At 44.5% G+C, this 7,849-nt stretch overlaps 1 pseudogene across 1 annotated transcript; it reads left to right on the top strand.

Annotated features, from left to right (window-relative positions):
* Positions 1 to 459: 459 nt before the first annotated feature.
* Positions 460 to 693, top strand: LOC112605114 (annotated as a pseudogene). Its single transcript, XR_003115353.1, has one exon. The product of XR_003115353.1 is annotated as a small nuclear ribonucleoprotein G pseudogene (transcript).
* Positions 694 to 7,849: the final 7,156 nt, after the last annotated feature.

Here is a 7,849-nt window from a genome sequence, read left to right as displayed (position 1 = left end):
CCTGTATAATTTTTGTATTTTTAGTAGAGATGGGGTTTCACCATGTTGGTCAGGCTGGTCTCAAACTCCTGACCTCAGGTGATCTGCCCACCTCAGCCTCCCAAAGTTCTGGGATTACAGGTGTGAGCCACTGTGCCCTGCCTAGAAGGAGTTAAGATTCTGTGGGACTGTTGGGAAGGCATGATTGTGTTTTGAAATATGATGACAGGAGATTTTGGAGGGGCCAGGGGCAGAATGATATGGTTTGGCTGTGTCCCCACTCAAATCTCACCTTGAATTGTAGTTCCCATAATCCCCGTGTGTCATGGGAGGGACCCGGTGGGAGGTAATTGAATCATGGGGGTGGTTACTCCCATGCTGTTCTTGTGATAGTGAATGAGTTCTCATGAGATCTGATGGTTTTGCCTGAGGGAAGCCGTGCATTCAGTTCCAAGGCGTCTGTGAGCCTGCGAAGTATACGCCATGAGCAAAGCTCACCCTCCCGAGTTGAAAAAATTTATGGACAAGAAGTTATCATTGAAATTAAATGGTGGCAGACATGTCCAAGGAATATTGCGGGGATTTGATCCCTTTATGAACCTTGTGATAGATGAATGTGTGGAGATGGCAACTAGTGGGCAACAGAACAATATTGGAATGGTGGTAATACGAGGAAATAGTATCATCATGTTAGAAGCCTTGGAACAAGTATAAATAATGGCTGTTCAGCAGAGAAACCCATGTCCTCTCTCCATAGGGAAATTAGGTCATATACATTTTCATTAGACTTTTTGTTAAATAAACTTTTGTAATAGTCAAAAAAAAAAAAAAGAAAAAGAGATCTGATGGTTTTATAAGCATCTGGCATTTCCCCTACTTGCACTTATTCTCTCTCCTGCAGCCCTGTGAAGAGGTGCCTTCCACCATGATTGTAAGTTTCTTGAGGCCAGCCATGCAGAACTGTGAGTCAATTAAACTTCTTTCCTCTATAAATTACCCAATCTTGGGTATTTCTTCATAGCAGCATGAGAACGGACTAATACACCTCCTCAAGTCTTGTCTCCTCCAGGAAACTTTGTGCAAGACAGCACCCAAAGCCCTGCTTGTCTCAGCCATCCATTTGTTGAGCCTCAACACTGCCATGTGGTGCCATGTGCATTTACAGTGGAGATGTCTGAACTCCTGAGCTGGACCACACACTTCTGGGTCTTGATTTGTCTTTGTACTTCTTGGCACCACTTACTGCACACTATGCCTGGTGCATGAGTGATCTGCTCTCAGCACTTGTTAAGCATTGTGCCATGTGTATGAAACTAGGCCAGGTGTTGTGTGCAAGGAGGTAAGTAGAATCTAGTCCCTGGCCTTGAGAGGCTCTCAGCCTCAGGTGCAGACAGTCCTGTGATAAGAGCAGTACAGGCTGTGATGTGGGAGCCGAGATGGAGAAGTCCTGCCCCCTGCTTGGGAGGATTTATGGAGACATGAGGCATTTGCCTGGGTCTGGAAGAGTGAGAGCTGTGGTATCTCTTAATCTCTGCTTCCTCCTTCTGTCCAGAAAATACTTGAAGGCCAAAGCAGGCAAAAGAAATTTCAGGAGATCCAGGTAGAAATAGCAACCAGACTGATTCAGAACAGGAAAAACACCCTCTATATGAAACTTTGCTGAGATTGAGCAAGTCTGCTGAAGTCTCTGCTCTGTGCCCTGGCCTTCTCTGCTGTCTGCAAGGGCTGAAGGCAGAGAGTGGTTGTTTTCCATAGGGTTCTCAATGATGCTGCCATTGTGTCTGGCACCAGAACAAGAAGGCTGCTTCCTAGAGAAAGGTAGCAGTGCCTGCAATCAGATAAGATCCATCACTCTGAAACCTTCCAAACACTGCAGATTGCATGGCGGCTGGTGGCTTCCTGCAACTGCAGCTTCAAGCTAGTAGTATGGGAGCTGCATGATCTTATCATCATCCCAGGTCACCTTCAGACCTCCTTAGATTATTCTCAAGGTGAGGAGAGGGTGATAAAACCCCAAACATTCTGCTTCTAATGTCACCTTTGCCACCAGTATCACCTAGGGGACTATAAAAGAACTATTCTTTTTAAATTATTCATTATCATTATTCACAAATTTAAAAATCCAGACAAATAAAAAGAAAAAACCGTAAATATCTAACAAATGAAGATCTGTTAAATAAATTATAATGTGCCCATGCAATGAGACATTTAGCAGCCATTTAAAATGACAGTATATAAGGCTGGGCACAATGGCTCACACCTGTAATCCCAGCGCTTTGGGAGGCTAAGGCAGGTGGATCACTTGAAGTCAAAAGTTTCAGACCAGCCTGGGCAATGTAGTGAAACCCCATCTCTACTAAAAATACAAAACTTAGCCGAGCGTGGTGGCAGGCACCTATAATCTCAGCTACTTGGGAGGCCGAGGCAGGAGAATCATTTGAAGCCAGAAGGTGGAGGTTGCAGTGAGCCAAGATTGCACCACTGCACTCTAGGATGGGCAACAGAAGGAGACTCCATCTCAAAAATAAATAAATAAATAAATAAACAAACAAATAAAATAAACTGACAGTGTATGGTTCACCCCTGTAATCCCAGCACTTTGAGAGGCCAAGGTAGGAGGATCACTTGGGCCCAGGAGTTCAGGATCAGCCTGTTTCTACAAAAACTAAAAATTAAAAAAATAACTGGGCATGGTGGTGCATGCCTGTAGCTCAAGCTACTCAGGAGGCTGAGCTGGGAGGATCGCTTGAGCCTGGGAAGTCAAGGCTTCAGCGAGCCGTGTTTGGGCCACTGCACTCCAGGTTCATCAACAGAGCGAGACCCTGTCTTAAAATAATAAAATAAAATAAATTAAATATAATGTATATTTGTACTGACATGAAAAGATATTTGACATATTAATAAGTGAAGAAAATAAGTTATAGCTTATAGATGTATATGTACATGTGAATAGCTATATACACAGAAAACAAAGAAAGGTGGGAAAAAGCCTGGGAAACTATCTGTCAGAATGTTAAATGTTGGTTATTTCCAGGTTGCATCCTCATGGATAATTTTTTTTTTTTTTTGAGACAGAGTCTTGCTCTGTTGCCCAGGCAGAGTGCAGTGGTGTGAGCTCAGCTCACTGCAACCTCCACCTCAGCCTTCCGAGTAGCTGGGATTACAGGCACCTGCCACCATGCCCAGCTAATTTTCGTACTTTTGGTAGAGACGGAGTTTAACCATGTTGGCCAGGCTAGTCTTGAACTCTTAACCTCATGGGATTCGCCCGCCTAAGCTTCCCAGAGTGCTGGGACTGCAGGCACTCATGGATAATTTTTATTTTTTATCTACATTCTTAATGTGTATACAATGGGCAATCAATGAGTGATCATAAAAGGCCTGTCTGAATGAGCCTCTAGGATGATTTTGAAAGTGAATGACCTGACCCTCGAGACTCATCACCTCCTTCTTACCTTGAGAATAACCTGAGCAGCCCAAAGGTGATCTGTAATAGGTGGTAAGATCATGCCAGGTCACATGTGGCTGGAAGTTGGAGTGGTAGAAAGCTGTCAATTGCAGTAAAATCTGCTGTGCTTCGGAGGTTTTTTGTTGTTTTTGTTTTTGTTTTGAGACAAGAGCTTGCTCTTTCAGGCTGGAGTGCAGTGATGTGATCACAGCTCACTGCAGCCTTGACCTTATGGGCTCAATTCATCCTCCCACTCAGCCTCCCCAATAACTGGGTCCACAGGCATGCACCACTATGCCCGGCTAATTTTTGTATTTTTATAGAGATGGAGTTTTGTCATGTTGCCCATGCTGGTCTTGAACTCCTAGGCTCAAGTTATCTACCCGCTTCAGCCTCCCAGAGTTCTTGGCCAAGGAAGTTTTTTGGGTAACAAGGAATAGTTCTGACTGTAGACATTGCTAATTTTCTCCTTTCCGCCCTAGTTTCCAGAGTCAATGGTGACTCCATCAGGTGACTTTACCTGGGACCAACTGTTGTGTCCTCAGCTCTTTCAAACAGCAGCGATGGTCCAGGTCAGCTCAGACAACTCCCCACCAAGCACCGGTTTCATTTACTCTCCTTCCGCAGCCAAGTCTCAACTCAATCAGGAGTGAGCCTCGGTTGAGAGCGGATCACTTTACTCACTATTATTTCATTGCCTGCATTTACCTCTTGCCCAAGAGTCCAGCTCACTTTCCCATAGTAAATTATTTATATTCAAAAGCTCAGAAAAAATCCTTGATCTCCCAATTCCTCCAGAGTCTTGCCTCCAACATTTTAACTCTTTCCCTCTGTTGTCTTGCTGGATATCTTCCTTAGCTCTGGGATCTTCCCACTACATTTAGACCTGGATTTGAGGGAAGTGGGGAACTGAGTAAAGTAGAGCAGTTCCTGAAGAACCAGACCCTCAGCCTGTTTAGCAGGATCAGGGCTCCTCTCTCTGGACAGGATTGGAGTGGCCTCTGTAGTCATGCTGAATCGCTCCAGCAAGAGGATAGGGGAGCTTTCCCACTCAGACCTTTTCTCGTACTTCATTCCAGCATGCACACCCATGCACACACATACACAAAGGAATTCACACATCTGGAAATGACATGTGCACAGTCACGTGTGCATGCTCCATATACACACCCCAACACATATGTAGACACACACCAACAGGAGCTCTCTGAGGCACCCATACATATAAGTATATAGACATAGGCATCATATGCATATAAGTATATAGACACAGTATATAAATATATAACACACAGGCAGTATACAGACATTCAAACATTGTTATTAACATAAGATATGCACAGACATACCTGTACATTCTAACATACACAGACGTCAATCCTCGTATTTAATCACACAGACATAAGCATACGTGAGTCTACTTAGTGCAGGCAAAGAAGACAGTGACAAGTGATCTGTCCCCAGCAGAGACCACTGCTACCCACCCTGACACTGGGATTGCTTTGTTTCCTAGGAAGTTTTTGCAGGAAGTTGCCTGTGCCTTTGACAAAGAGTTCATCCCTCCTCTGTCTCCCACTCCCCAGCCAGCTTTCTCCTCCCTGTCCCCCTTGTGGCCCCATTCTTTCATCCATAGCTGTGCCTGGCCAAGAAGAATGCTAATCACCATGACAGGAACTGTTTCCACCTGTTTACATCCCTGCTCGCCTCCCTCTGATGCCATTTTAGACTCTGCCAAGCAGCCGAGGAGGCCTGCTGTGCGGGCCAGCTTGAGAGAGGGAAAGGAATGAGCGAGAGGACAGTTGGAGTGTGAAAAGGACCCGTCGCTAAGTGACTCCCCATTCCAACAGCCACACACAAGATGCACATAATTGCTTTTAGCACAGTGGGATGGATAGAGATACAAAAGGTCAAATCAAGGATTTGTCCCATAATATCTTTGCTAAGCAGCAGCGTCAGACATTGGAAAAGCATATTCATGAATTGAGTTGCCAGAGTATGGGGCAGGCTTTTCAGAGGCGGCTGTGTGTTCCCTCTTTGAGGTGTGCCTGCCGTGGTGATTGGATTCACATGGAGCAAGTGACTTCTCAATGCTCAACAAAGCTCTGCCTGTGAATTGGACTAAATAGACTATTTGGCAGGCAGCTGAGATAACTATGCTAAGTGAATTTCATAGTTGCTCCCACTCCCCTTAAGCTCAAGCCTACTGGAAAATGCAGGATCAAGGCCAGACTCCTGAGACGGTCATTTAAGGGCCTCCACCATCTGACCCAAATCTATCTTGCTAGGCATTTCCCAACATGAAGATCAGATGTCCACCCCACTGGGCACTGTGCTGGTCTCTGAGCACTTTAGGAGGCTGAGGCAGGCCTGGCCAACAGGATGAAACCACATCTCTACTAAAAATACAAAAATTAGCTGGGTGTGATGGCGCACGCCTATAATCCCAGCTACACAGAAGGCTGAGGCAGGAGAATCACTTGAACCCAGGAGGCGGAGGTTATAGTGAGCCGAGATGGTACCACTGCACTCCAGCCTGGGCGACAGAGTGAGACTCCTCAAAAAAAAAAAAAGATAGGAAAAGGAAGAGAGGGACTAAGAACTATCACATTCCATTACATGGTGACCATTGGTGACCTTAGGCAGCATGGTTTTTGTGAACTTGTAGAGGCAAAAGCTTGCATTGAAGTAGTTTCAGTAGGAATAGTGAACTTTTGAGAAACTTTGCAATACAGAGAAACAGATCAATGAGATATAGTAGGATTAAAAAAGGATTTTTAAAAAATGGGGTATAAAAACTGTCTTCAAAACACATTTGTTCACAATATGTCAGGGTTGTACCAAAATTAAGTCTACTCTTGAACTTTCAGTGGTTGAAGGAATCTCCACCCCTAGTTTCTCTGAAAACCAGGCCAGCTTATGCCTTCTTTTAATCCCAGTCTTGTGGTTTTGTCCACATCGAACTTTCTCCTTCCCCAACATCCTGGCCAATTTATCATTCTTCCTTCCAGATTTCTCTTACTAACCTGTGAAGGAAGGGAGACGTTTTTTCAGGAGAACTATATATTCTCTAGCAAACAGAACTGGCAAATCAGTTCTTCCTAGCAAGTTAAAAAGATATAACAAGTAATTTTTAGACATCTAATGTTCTCCATAGGAAAAAAAAATACCCAGCATATGAACTGCAGAGATGCATTTTCAGTTTTCAGAAAATACACTGTGTGTCGGGCACATAATTTCATTAGCCTATTGTGTGGGGTGAGCTATTGTGAGGGATCTGTCATGTCTGTCATTTCCAACCCCCATTGGGGTTTAATCACATTAAGGGTTATTTGCAACTATGGTTTCCCATTTCAAATCACATTAGGCTAAAATTAGGCCTATAACTTATACTTTGGGATCCGAATCTGCAACATTTTCCATCTGCATATCATACTGTTTAAGTCGCTTCTGAGTGTTGAAAATAAAAAATGAAATAAAAATATCAAGAGTTAGAACTTGAGGCCGGGGGCGGTGGCTCACGCCTGTAATCCCAACACTTTGGGAGGCTGAGGAGGGTGGATCACTTGAGGTCAGGAGTTCAAGACCAGCTTGGCCAGCGTGGCGAAACCGTGTCTCTACTAAAAATACAAAAATTAGCCAGGCGTGGTGGTGCATGCCTGTAGTCTCAGCTACTCAGGAGGCTGAAGCATGAGAATTGCTTAAGCCTGGGAGGCAGAGGTAAGCTGAGATTGTGCTACTGCACTCCAGCCTGGGCGACAGAGTGAGGCTCCATCTCAAAAAATAAAAAATAAAATAAAATAATTAGAACTTGAGAACAACTGACATTGTGATTTTCCTGAAGGTTGTCTCCAGTGGGAAAATAACTGGAAGGGCTACTCCTCTTTCATCAGAGGTGTGGGTGGAATCTTGTTAATGTCATCCCAATGTCTGTGAAAAGGTTAATTGTCCCCCTCAAGGCAATGTGTTTTTTGAATGGCAATTTGGGACTGGCTCTTGACTTTTGCATAGTCCCTGCCAGTTAGAGTTGCACAGGTTGTAAATAATGCCTCCTGGAGTGATGCAGTGCACAACCTACACAACTATATGCTGCAGCCAGGCTTCAAGGCAAAAGAGAGCGTACATAAAATGACAGTGCAAATACTTGGTGTTTTTTCCCCAACGGTGGCCTTGCCATTACTGCCACTGAGTCCCTCTCCACTCTACTCTACTGAAAAAGGCTGAGGGCACTCAACGTGCAACCCCCATCAACCCATTCAAAAATATTCTGTGGGTGATATTGACTGCTGCATTTGCAACCGTGATGCACAAAGGAAACCACAATCCAACCTTGAGATCTATGTGCCCAGCAAAATGGCTCCCATGTCCCTGAACAGAGATCACTGGAACGTCATTGTACTCAGAGCACTCACATACTGCACACCT

The sequence above is a fragment of the Theropithecus gelada genome, chromosome 13 (genome assembly GCF_003255815.1).
Source record: "Theropithecus gelada isolate Dixy chromosome 13, Tgel_1.0, whole genome shotgun sequence".
Classification (NCBI taxonomy): Eukaryota; Metazoa; Chordata; class Mammalia; order Primates; family Cercopithecidae; genus Theropithecus; species Theropithecus gelada.
Note: the sequence above shows the minus strand (reverse complement) of the source record. Positions and strands in the feature narration are given on the sequence as shown.